We start from the raw sequence: 12,339 nt of genomic DNA on the forward strand, positions 1-12,339 counted from the left end.
GAAGAATCAAAAAAATCTGTATTATAACACAGACACTGTCCCCAGTATGCACAAGATGTTCAGAGCAGGGGGAGAGTGAAAGAGCAGTGAAATGGCATGACTGTACTCAGCTTGCTCTAAAGAAGCCTGCATGAACCACACCTGCCAAGCATGGAAAATGGGCTTGCCCTTAAAAGTGTAGAGCTGTTATTAACTGGCCACCACACACACAAAAGATGGCTAGGGCTGTGCTCACCACATCAAAAAGGTCCCCGAAGAGCCTTTGCTGGCTAAGGGTTGTTTGTTGGTCTTCAGAGTTCCTAGGGATGGCCCACCATAGTGCCTTACAACCCCTCTGACTCTCTGTGGTTTTTTCCTTCAGAATTTTGCACCTTTCCTTGCTGCCATTATCTCAGTCATCCCACTTCTGTCATCTTACCATTTCCAGTATGGTCACTTTCCCAGCAAGGGGACAGGGTATGGCAGGGTCACAGCTGGGACTTCAAACTCAAGAAGCTGAGCCCTGGGAGCAGGAGATTAATTATACAAGGGGTTACTGAGAGGTGGAGGGCTGGGGGGAGGGCCCTCCATGCCTTTTGCTTAAGCTGTTCCACCACTCAACAAGAAAGAAGGGGGGGGGGGGGGGGAGGGAAGAGTCCCTTGAGCCAGAGAGCAGGTAAAGCAAGAGCAGCTCCACCACGAGTTGTCTCTGCTTTAAGACAGGAAAGTACAGCTGGTGTTTCCCTCCTCTTGAATGCAGAGGACAGTCTGGCTAGGGGAGCATGCTGCATAGGCTAAGAGACACTCAGGAACTGCCCAAGACAGAGTTCAGCCAAAGAGGAACAACCAGTTGATATGTGATCCACAGCTGCATAACTTGCATGACATTCTGCAATATGCCTTTGAAATACAGGCTTAATGAAGTCAGGGCAAAATCCCTTGCAGAGCCAGGACCCAGCCTACATGTAGAGAGCACAAGAAGCATCTGATCTTCTGATGAAGACTGCTTCTTGGACATGTTACTGCTGAAATCCCAGACAGGTTAATGATGAATACAGGAATTTCTGAGACTACTGCCATACTTCCACAGGTAGGACAAACCTCAAACCTGCTCTCAGAATAGCCCATGTCCTTTGCACTGCTGCAGAGGGAGCAACATGAGAAATTTCTACCTGTGCTGCCCTTTCTTGGTAACTCACTGTGGGCTATCCCCAAACAGACCTCAGCTCCTCTGGCACCAGCATGCACTTGCAACACTCATGCCATGCACAGTGAGCTTCTCATTAAAACTCAGCAACTCAGGGATGAGCAAAACAGTTCTCTTCTCTAGGGAGCTCCAGTGGCTGCTTTAGTAGTGAACTCACCTCTGCTGTCTCTGGCAATGCCCTGTGGAAGCTGTTGAGTGTTTTTCCAGGAAAGGAAGACTTTCCCAAGTGCTGCAGCACATGTGCTGGCACAGTCAAGGTCTGCCCTGGTTCATACCAAGACCTGTTTGCTCCAGGGGTACAGGTTCAAGCTGTAAATCTCAGCCTGAGCAAGGCCTGCCAGTTCACACAGCCCAGCCAAAATTCCTGAAGGAATACTAATAAATAAAGCTTTGCTGGAAGTGCTGGCAAGAGCCAGAAGGAGGTTGCTAAGCTTTGCACAGAAACTTACCAACAGTGTTGTGGTTTCAGATGAAACTCAAGGCACAGGAGTCCTTTGGCCAAGTTTTGCTGCCAGGTTTCAGTGTCACCCTCAGCAGCACGAGTCAGCCACCATTGTGGGACAGGGCTGAGGCAGCACCAGGAGATCAGGCTGACAGCTGAGAGCACAACCAGTCCCCTGGTCCTTCCAAGACTGGAGCAGCTGGGCTGGTTCAGGAGTTGGAGAGGAGCTAGTCCAACTTGCACATGCAATAATGGGGTGCCCTGTCAGCCTGTAGATACCAGATTTCAGCTTACTCCCCATAAGGCATCAAGGAGGTAGCCCAGCCTTCTCCAGCTTGTGTTAGGAACACTGCAGAGGCATACTGGGGTGGTGTCTGGATTGCAAGACACTAAATGCAGCTGAAACTTGGGCAGGCAGCTCACACACCCCTCCACCACCAGACTGACCTGCTGGTCCCTGGGGCACCTCCATGCTAACCAACCTCTCCATCTGTAAACCCAAAGTAAATCACTCTTTCTGTGAAAAACTTCTTCCTAACATCCAGCATAAACCTCCCCTGGCATGACTTGAGACTGTGTCCTCTTGTTCTGGTGCTGATTGCCTGGGAGAAGAGACCAATCCCCACCTGGCTACAACCTCCCTTCAGTTAGTTGTAGACAGCAATAAGGTCTCCCCTGAGTCTCCTCTTCTCCAGGCTAAGCAACCCCAGCTCCCTCAGCCTCTCCTCACAGGGCTGTGCTCCAAACCCCTCACCAGCTTTGTTGCCCTTCTCTGGACACCTTCCAGCAGCTCAACATCTTTCCTAAACTGAGGAGCCCAGAACTGGACACAGGACTCAAGGTGTGGCCTAACCAGTGCTGAGTATGGGGGCACAATGACCTCCCTGCTCCTGCTGGCCACACTATTCCTGATACAGGCCAGGATGCCATTGGTCTTCTTGGCCACCTGGGCACATTGCTGCCTCGTGTTCAGCCAGCTGTCAAACAGTACCCCCAGGCCCCTTTCTGCCTGGCTGCTCTCCAGCCTCTCTGACCCCAGCCTGTGCTTGCTACTGAGATGGCTACTGTCTCCACCTCCCACCACTGAATATATTTTTCCCTGTGCAAAAATACAGCAAGGCCACCCCCTGTTTCCAGGAGCAATCACCTTGCAGGGAACAATCCTCCACACAGGCAGGGCTTTTCTGTCCTTATTGCAGCTTTCCAGTGCCCCATTTCAATGCAGCTGCAGCTCACAGCGGTGCAGGAGAGATCTCACAGAAGTGTGCCAAAGGCTGATAGTTTATCTTGGATGGTTCCTGAGCACCAGTAATCTCACACTCCTTGGAAGAAAACTCTTGGCAGCTTCAAACATTATTCTTCAGGGGCCACAGGCAGCATATGGAAATATTTTCATGCTTGTGAACAAGCTTTCTGTGAGATACTGCACTGCTCCTCCCAGCCTGCAAAGACCCAAGGCAGCACCATCTCATTATAAGGAGGAGTGAAGCATCACTGGAACCACGTACCTGCTCCCAGCCCTGCCAACAACTCACCCTGCAGCTTTGGCCCTGCCACCACCATGAGCCTCCCAGCAGCCAGCTGAGACAGGGAGATAAAGTCAGCCATGTCCCAGCACCATCAGACCATGGCTGTAAGACATTTTTATAGAGCTTTTCACATGGGGTGTGTCCTGGTTTGAGGACAGGCAGATGCTCTCTTACCCCTGAAAGGGGCAAAGGAATGACACTCATGCAAATGGATTGCAAAATTGATGGAAAGTTTAAATGGAAAGCAGTAAGTATTTAACAGAAGCTACAAAGCATGGTGACCAAAGAATCCCAAAGCACAGAGAGTCCCCTACAGCACACCCAAAAGCCTCCCAACACCTCTCATCTCCCCACCTGAGTGTATACCCAAACCCTGCTCTTTCTTCCCCCCCCCCACTAGGCTAGTCTCAGCTGGCTAGGTCTGAGACTGGCCTCCCCCTTCTCCCAGCAATAGGCCTAGCCAGCCCTAAGAGGCCTTGAGATACTCCCCCAGCATTACCCTATAGGGAGCATCTCCCATGGGAGTAGAGAGGGAAGAAAGAGAATGGCTTTGCAGATGGATTTATAGGGCACAGGACATTATGGGTATGAAATACGCTGCTTACTGTGTCCACCTTATTGGGCTGGACACTCTGGGCACCAGAGGTGTAGCTTGTGCGGCAGTAACAGGAGGCACCCAGCCTAAACTGCCACAGGGTGGCAAAGAGCGCAGCCACACAAGGCAGCTGCCAGGTTTGCTCCCTGCCCTAGCACTAGGGAACGGCTGTTGTGCTGGGGAAATGGTGTAAGCACAACAGGGAGCATACGCTTGGATCCGGCCAACACCTTTTCCCAGCACAGCAGCAGCACCAGAACCATAGTCTCACCCTGGGATGGGCAGCATGCAGCTGGGGTGAGCAGAGGGTGCCAAACATGCTTTTGGATGTTTTCAGGGAGGGCTGAGTTGAGAGCCGCGGCAGGGAAAAGAGCAGGGGAAGGGACCTTGCAAGCCCATCTCACTGAGCCAGCAGGAGGAGAAAGGAAGCCATTCCACTGCCTCAGACAAGAGAAATAATGTGTCCCGGTTTTGGAGCCCTTCCAGGACTCACGTCTGGGATGTGCTACTCCATCCCTGCCTTACAGCCTGTACTCCCCTGAGGCTCCCTCCTCTGCCGCCACTCACGTCCTCCGCTCACACCCTCCACGTCTCATCCTGCCTCCCTACAACCATCAGTGCTGCAGGGCAGGGAAAGTATGTCACTGCCTCTTTGTGATGGGCTGCAGCAAATCGCTGGTGCTAAACAAATTGAAGTTCCTGATGAAAAACATCTTGGTCATGGGGCAGGAGCTGTATTACTCACTCAGGAAATTGCTTTAGACTGTCAAAAGGGGCCAGGGGTAGCAGCTGCAGAGATGGAGACCCTTGCTCTTTGATGCCAGACAATGATCATAGAATCATAGAATGGTCCAGGCCAGAAGGGAGGTCCAAAGGTCATCAAGTTCAACCTCCCTAGTGTCAGCAGGTACACATCCCCTACTAGACCAGGCTGCCCAGGGCCTTGTCAAGTCTTACCTCGAATATCTCCAGGGAAGGGGCCTCAACCCCCTCCCTGGGCTACCTGTTCCAGTGTTCCACCACCCTCATGGTAAAGAACTTCTTCCTGATATCCAGTCTAAATCTGCCCTTCTCTAGTTTGAAGCAATTGCCCCTCATCCTGCCACTGCAGGTCTTTGTAAACAGTCTCTCTTCATCCTTCTTATAGGCCCCCTTCAGGTACTGGAAGGCTGCTATTAGGTCTCCCCAGAGCCTCCTCTTCTCCAGGCTGAAGAACCCCAGCCCCCTGAGCCTGTCCTCGTAGCAGAGATGCTCCAACCCCCTGATCATTTTCGTGGTCCTCCTCTGGACCCACTCCATCAGGTCCATGTCCTTCCTATATTGAGGGCTCCAGACCTGGACACAGTACTCCAGGTGAGGTCTCACCAGAGCAAAGTGGCAGAATCACTTCTCTTGATCTGCTGGCCACACATCTTTTGATGCAGCCCAGGATGTGATTGGCCTTCTGTGCTGCAAGCTCACACTGCCTGCTCATGTCCAGCTCCTCATCCATCAGCATCTCCAAGTCCTTTTCTACAGGGCTGCTTTCTATCACCTCATCCCCTAGTCTGTATTGATAGTGAGGATTGTTCTGGCCTGGACACAAAACCCTGCACTGCTCTTGTTGAACCTCATGAGGTTCACCTGGTCCCACCTCTCCAGCTTGTCCAGGTCCCTCTGGATGACATCTCATCCCTCCAGCATATTGACACCACCACTCAGCTTGGTGTCATCTGCAAACATCTCCACTGAGCACCACCCTCTGGATGCAACCATCCAGCCAATTCCTTATCCACTGAACAGTCCACCCATCAAATCCCTGTCTCTCCAACTTGATGAGCAAGATGTTGTGGGGGCCTTGCAGAAGTCCAGATAGATCACATCCAGGATGAAGTGGCACAGTCCACTGGTCACCCAACTACATGTGCCAGGGAAAGACACACAGTTCACCAACACTTTGCCATTCCCCAAAAGATATCCAGACCCTCCCCCCCAAAAATGTGAAGGAAAGTTGAAGTTGTATCTATATAAATACAAGGTATAAGGTAGGGCATATTGCCCCGTGTCCATGCCAGGAAAGTACATGGAGATCTGTTTTGAAAGACACAGGAGAAAGGGAAGGTCCTTGGGATGGGACTGCCAGGGGACAAAGAGATGAGGTCCTGACACTGCAGCCATGAAAGCAGGGTTACACTTCTGCAGCCCCAGGCTAGACTGGGAGGGAGCCTGGGATTTGATTGCCCATTATTCCACCTGGCTGAACCTTTAGTGAAGCTAATCTCCACCAACAAGACCAAACAGTAAAAGCTGGCTCAGCCCTGTGCTGTAGGACACCCTTCAAACAGCAGTCCCACTGGGTGGAAGAAAAATGTCACTACCTGCCCCCTCCTCTACTCTTCCTTAGGCTTGAGGGAGGAGGGGCAGGCCATGATCCAGGACAGGGTCTGCTGCACCCAGTGTCACTTCAGAGCTTGCTGCTCACCGAGAAGACAGCACCCCTCCTCCCTTGCATTCCAGCACCACCATGGTCTTCAAGCACACAGGACATGCTTACCCTGTGGCATCTCCAGCCCCCCGCCATGGTCTCTCACCCTGCATTAATCCAAGGCAAATCAGCAGTAAAACCAAGCTTGGAAGAGAAGAGCCACAAGCTGCAAATTCACAGCCCAGTGGAGCCAGTGCTCTACTCATCCTTCATACCACTCAACATTTTCATAGGCACAGAATCAACAGGTGATTTAGGCAAATGGAGAGACCCTAGCTAATAAATCAACACTGACCCAGAAGCCTGCCTTACCCTCTGCTGGCCTCTGTCTTTCCAGGCACATCCAGGAAGTACAGCAAAGTCTCTCTGGTACCTTCTGCAGAACAGGAGCCACAAGTGCAAAGTGCAAGTTTTTCTGTGCCATTTCACAGTCAACACAAGCCCCTGGCACTTTGGTTAGCAACAGTAAATGGAGCCCTGAGGAGCAGGTCCTCCCTCTCTCACTCTGGTAAGAAGAGGCAGTGAGTGTACTGAACCTGGCCATGATGCTCATTGGGGAAGTAGAGTGATGGGGAGACCCCTAATGCATCTCTGGTTTGTTCCTCTGAAAGAATACACTGTGGCATCACCAGCCACACAGAACCTTCCCACCATGCTCATGGCTGATGCTTACTATTCTCCTAGTGGCTGCTAAGCATTTAGCACTTAGGTTTGGTGCAGACTTCACAGTACCAGAGGCTGTATCTTTGTGCTAGATAAGGCTCACATTGTTTGAGCAATTTGCCACTCCCTCCTGCTCCTCCATCCTGGCCCTGGAGTGCCAGTGACCAGGATCTCTTTCCCAGCCCCTTCACAGACCACATTGCTCCCATTTTTCAATTTCCCCCCAACATCTTCCCCTTTCCTTTGTGCACCCTGCCCTTGCTACACATTACTCTTACCCCGTGAGCAGCATCCTTCTGATGTCTCGAAGGAGGCCACAGAGACCAAAAGCTGCCACTTACCAGAGCTGCTTTGCTACTGGCAGTTCCAGAAAGCTGCTGCCTTGGCCAGGAAAAAAATCTCTTCAGGTTCAGAGCATTTTGCAGATAACAGAAACCCTAGCAAACAAGCCAGCTCCCAGGCAAGCAGCATGGCTTCTGTAGGAACATCCAAGCAGGGGAGGATATTCCTTTCCTATGCCAAGAGACAAGCAACCACTGCTTCCCCAGCCAGCCATGGAAATTTAGACTAAGATTTCAAAAATGACCAGTGATTGTGCATGCCTAAGCAAAATGCTCCCTACAAGAGCTTCTATTTTCAGCAGACACATGCTTCTTGTGTTCAGAGAATCAGTCTGAAGTCAGACAGGCATGGAGACCCCAAAGTGCCTCCAAAAAGATCTCGGCGGCTCTGATGAGTAAGGCATAAAACAGTGCAGCTGACAAGAAAACTCCACGGCACTTAACCTGCTCTGACCATCCCACCATCACAGCTGCATTTCATCATCAACTTGTTTCCCCAGTTTTTTTCATGAATTTTGCAATTGCCACTCAAAGTTATCAAGGGCCCCTGGCAAGCAGTGTTTTGTTGGCAGAAGATCCAAGGCTCCAATCAACATCCCTTCTCCTGAGCCAGCATGAGCTGCCTCCCAACAACTGCTTTTTGGGAGAATATCCTCACAAAGCATGAGCAGACCCTTCTAGGAGAAAGCTGTCCAAATGGTGGCTCAGGTAAAGGCCCAGAAGGACATACAAGCTTTTGGAGAGGTCTGCTAGAAAGCAGATACTGTTAAGCCTTGTCTTGGCTGACCCCATCCATCCACTAAATGTATCAACACCGCTCCAGCCCAGCTGTGCATTTGGAAAAGCCTCACCCTTCATGCACAGGAACTCGCCAAGAAGAGCTTCGAAAAACAGGCTGCAAGAGTTGGAGTTGTTCATCCTGAAGAAAAGAAGGATCCAGGGAGCCCTCATAGCAGCCTTCCAGTACCTGAAGGGGGCCTACAAGAAAGATGGAAGGGACTTTTTGCAAGGGCTTGTAGTGATAGGATGAGAGGGAATAGCTTTAAGCTTGAGGATGTAGACTTAGACTGGGTAGTAGGAAGAAATTCTTTACAGTGATGGTGGTGAGACACTGGAACAGGTTGCCCAGGGAAGTTGTGGATTCCCCCTCCCTGGAGGTGTTCAAGACCAGGTTGGATGAGGCCTTGAGGGACCTAGTCTAGCAGGAGGTGGGCAACCAGGGGAGGGAGTTTGGAACTAGATGATTTTAAGATCCCTTACAACCAAAACCACTTTACAAATCTACAAATCTTCAAAGATAGCTTTGCAAAATCAGTGGGGTAGAGTGGCAACATATCAAAGTCAATTGCTTTTGCCTCAGCTCCAGCACTTCTCTCCCTTTCCCCTCATCCTGCTTCTCACTACATGACAAGGCATCAGGTTTCCAGGGCAGCTCCATGTTTGTACAGCTCTTGTTTATGGCTAGGACCTCAGCTAAGCAAATAACCTGCAAGCAAGTGCCCAGTTACTTATCTGAAAATGGAAACACAGCAAGGGCTGTCAAACAAGTGTGCTCTGAATAACCCAGGCCCTACCCTAACTTTCACAATAGAAATTAGTCACAGCAAACAAGAGTAGTAAATCAGGCAACAGGAGATAAAGTTGCAATGGGGACCTCACTTGGCCCCTTTTGTACCTGACTCATTCCTTTCCCTTGGATCCTGCCCTTACAAACCCCCTTAGAGGCAGTGGGACCCTCTGCTCCTGAGGCAGAGGTGTTTCCTATTTTGCTTTAGATACCAACTGTTGCTCAAGAATTCAAGAGAGCACCAACACCCAGTCCTTAAGAGCACACTCAGAAACTTGTCCAGCTAAATTTCAAGGTGATTTTGTCCACAAGGGTCTAACTTTAGCAGGTGATAAAACATGACATTTGGGGCATTAAATTGTTACTCTTCCCCTGAAAGAGGAGGCAGGAGCCTATAGATGAGCCACAGCTTTAGCAACAGGAGGAGCACTGCAACGACAGCTGGGACACCATGTTGCATGGGTAGCTTCTGTTATCCATCCCCTACAAGTGATGTAAACCGTATTAGAGGCCAGTTTTGCCAGTCAAGGGCATTGCTGAGATACTAGTATGTCACCAAAAATGTGCTTTAGACCAGCAAAAATCTGCAGCTTGGGCCTGACTGAGGCTTCTATTTGGCTGCTGAGTACAGTGGCATTACCTTGTGAAACACTAGCAGGCTGGTACTTGTATGAGGGCTTGGTTATGAGTGATTTCATTTATCAGCAGTTAACCTGGCATCATTACTTCTGCAGGAGGCTATCTTGGACACAGCCCAACCCTTTGAGGCAAGCTAGAAACAACAGTGTTTTACCTGAAGGAGTAGCAGAGTGGGGATTCAATATGGGTAGCTTGAAGCTAGATGTAGTTTTATGACTTTTTAGAGGCAAAACCAAAAAGGAGTAGGAACAATACTTGACAGCGTAGCAGGAGATAAAAGTAGAGCTGCAGTTACCCCTGAAGTGTACCTCCTTCACATACCTCACAAGCCACCCTACTGCAGGAGCAGGGCTGGGGGAGAACAGGGTAACAGGGATTACAGCACTGCTCAGCTGCAAAAGCAGAGACCATCTCTCTGTAAATATCCCCATGAATATGGGAATATTCCCAGTGAATATGCTAACAAGAGGCCACATCCTGCAACAGCTTTGGTTAAGGGGGAGCACAACCTTTACCTTGTGCAGGAGTAGGGCTGGAGGAGCTCTGCTCCCCTACAAGATAACGTGGGCTATGCCATATGCCTCTGCCCTAGGGAAAAGTACAGATTTGTACAGCAAGAACACCCCAGCCCAAAACCATTTACATCTGCAAGTAAGGGCAGGATGAAGAACAGCAAAGGCACAGGCAGAACTCTAGCACAGATAGCCAGTGTGACAACTCAAGGGCTGTTGAACAGTTGTGTTGGCAAATTTTCAGGATCTCAGTGTCAAGCACCATGTTTGGAGTGAAAGCAGATAGGCACAAAAAGCAGGAACACGACTGAGGAAAATTACAGCCGTCATTGAAGGCATATTGGGCAATTGTAGTATCTAAAGGATGACAGAACAAAGAGAAGCTTAAAAACTAATCCCTAAGTAACCCCTGAAACCTGTTGAAATCTCTGCCTACATCTTGTTTCCTAAAGGACCTGTCAGCAGCTTCTTAGGCTGTGAGGGGTCCTGGTAGCCACAAAACATAATGGCTTTGTTCTCAGATGTGGTATCTGCTTTGCCCACTAAGTTTTCAGGTGTACTCAAAAAGCTTTTGCAAACAAAGGATGGGCAAAGGATCTTATCTACAGCCTCCCTCAGATACCAGCACAGAGAAGAGACAAAAATGTTTCATGTGGTTTTAGTATTGCATATGTATCCCAAAACCATGGATGCCACACACAAGTATGTATCTTGTAGGACACATTCTGCCTCCAAACACTGGGTCAGAGGGCAGTAGACAGCATCAGCCCAGTGGCACATCTCTGCCACTAGCTGCTTTCAAATGCTTCAGAGAAAACATTTGAAAAACAAGTTGAGAATCTTCTCCACAAAGTTTCAGACCCAATTGCAGCACCTGGAGAGGCCAGGAGGTCTTAAGCTACAGTTTTAACATCCCATCTGAAATGCTCTTTACCTAGCAACTGCTGTCCCCAGTTGAACTGCCTGAACATCCACTTGCCTTTGCAAGTTTGATCCATTTTCAGTTTCTGCAACATCTGCTGTCATGAAGTATTTTCCTTTACTCCAGAAGTGATTCACCTATGTTTTGCTGCTAGAACATGTGCTCTATCAGAAGAGGGGATGGGGCTAGCGCATTTGCTCCCTCTTGCTTCTCCCTCTTCTCCCAACAGGGGTCCCCATGACCATTTCAGGCAAAAGAAATAAACACCCCTGCTCAGAGAAGGGTCACCTACAGCAGCTGCCCAGGACCATGTCCAGTTGGGTTCTGAGTAACTCCCAAGGACAGAGATGCCACCACCTCCCTGGGCAACCTGTGACAGCATTCAGTCATTCTCACAGTAAAAAAAAAAAAAAAAAAAAGAAGTAGTGTTTTAAGTAGAATTTCCTGCATTTCAGTTTACACTTCTGTCATTATTGGGCACCACTGAAAAGAGCATGGTTTCCATCTTCTCTATCCTCTGTCAGGTATTTAAACGCATTGCAAGATCCCCCCAAGCCTTCTCTTCTCCAGGCCAAGTAAGTCCAGTTCTTGCATCTTCTCCTCTTATGAGGCTTCAACTCTTCTACTGTCTTTGCTGCTCTTTATTAGTCTCCATTCCTTTACTGGGAAGCCCAGCACTGGACACAGCATGCCAGATGTGCATCACCAGTGCTGAGTAAAGGGGAATAATCTGATCATTTTCGAACGGCTCAGTGTTTGTTTGTTTTTGCCAACCTTCAGAAGAACAGCAGCTGCTATGAACTCCCTGAGGAGCTAAGAAAGGGTCCAGAATCACCAGAACCATTGAGGCTGAAATAGACCTCTGAGATCAAGTCCAGCCTATGACCCAACACCACCACACTGACTAGACCATGTCACTAAGTGCCACTTCCAATCTTGCCTTAAACATCTCCAGAGGCAACAACTCCACCACCTCCCTGGGCAGTCCATTCCAGTGGACATCGAAGTGTTTCCAAACACCCAAACTAAACCTCCCCTGGCACAGCTTCAGGCCATGCCCTCTCTCGTCACAAGTTGCCTGGGAGAAGAGCCCAACCCCCACCTTACTACTTCCCTTCAGGTAGTTGTAGAGTGTGATAAAGTCCCCCCTGAGTCTCCTCATCTCCAGGCTAAACAACTGCACCTCCCTCAGCCTCTCCTCACACAACTTTCCCTCCAGCCCCCTCATCAGTCTCATCACTCTCCTCTGGACCCACTCCAGCACTTCTGGTATCTGTCTTGAAGGGAGGGGCTCAGAAAAGTGCACAGTACTCAAGGATTGGCTTCACCAGTGCTGAGCAGAGGGGCAGAATTACATCCCTGGTCCTGCTGGCCACACTGTTCCCTATACAGGACACAATGCCATTGGCCTTCCAAGCCACCTGGGCACACTGCTGGCTCGTGTTCAGCTCCTTGTCAAGCAGCATCCCCAGGTTCCTC

The sequence above is a fragment of the Dryobates pubescens genome, chromosome Z (genome assembly GCF_014839835.1).
Source record: "Dryobates pubescens isolate bDryPub1 chromosome Z, bDryPub1.pri, whole genome shotgun sequence".
Taxonomy (NCBI): domain Eukaryota; kingdom Metazoa; phylum Chordata; class Aves; order Piciformes; family Picidae; genus Dryobates; species Dryobates pubescens.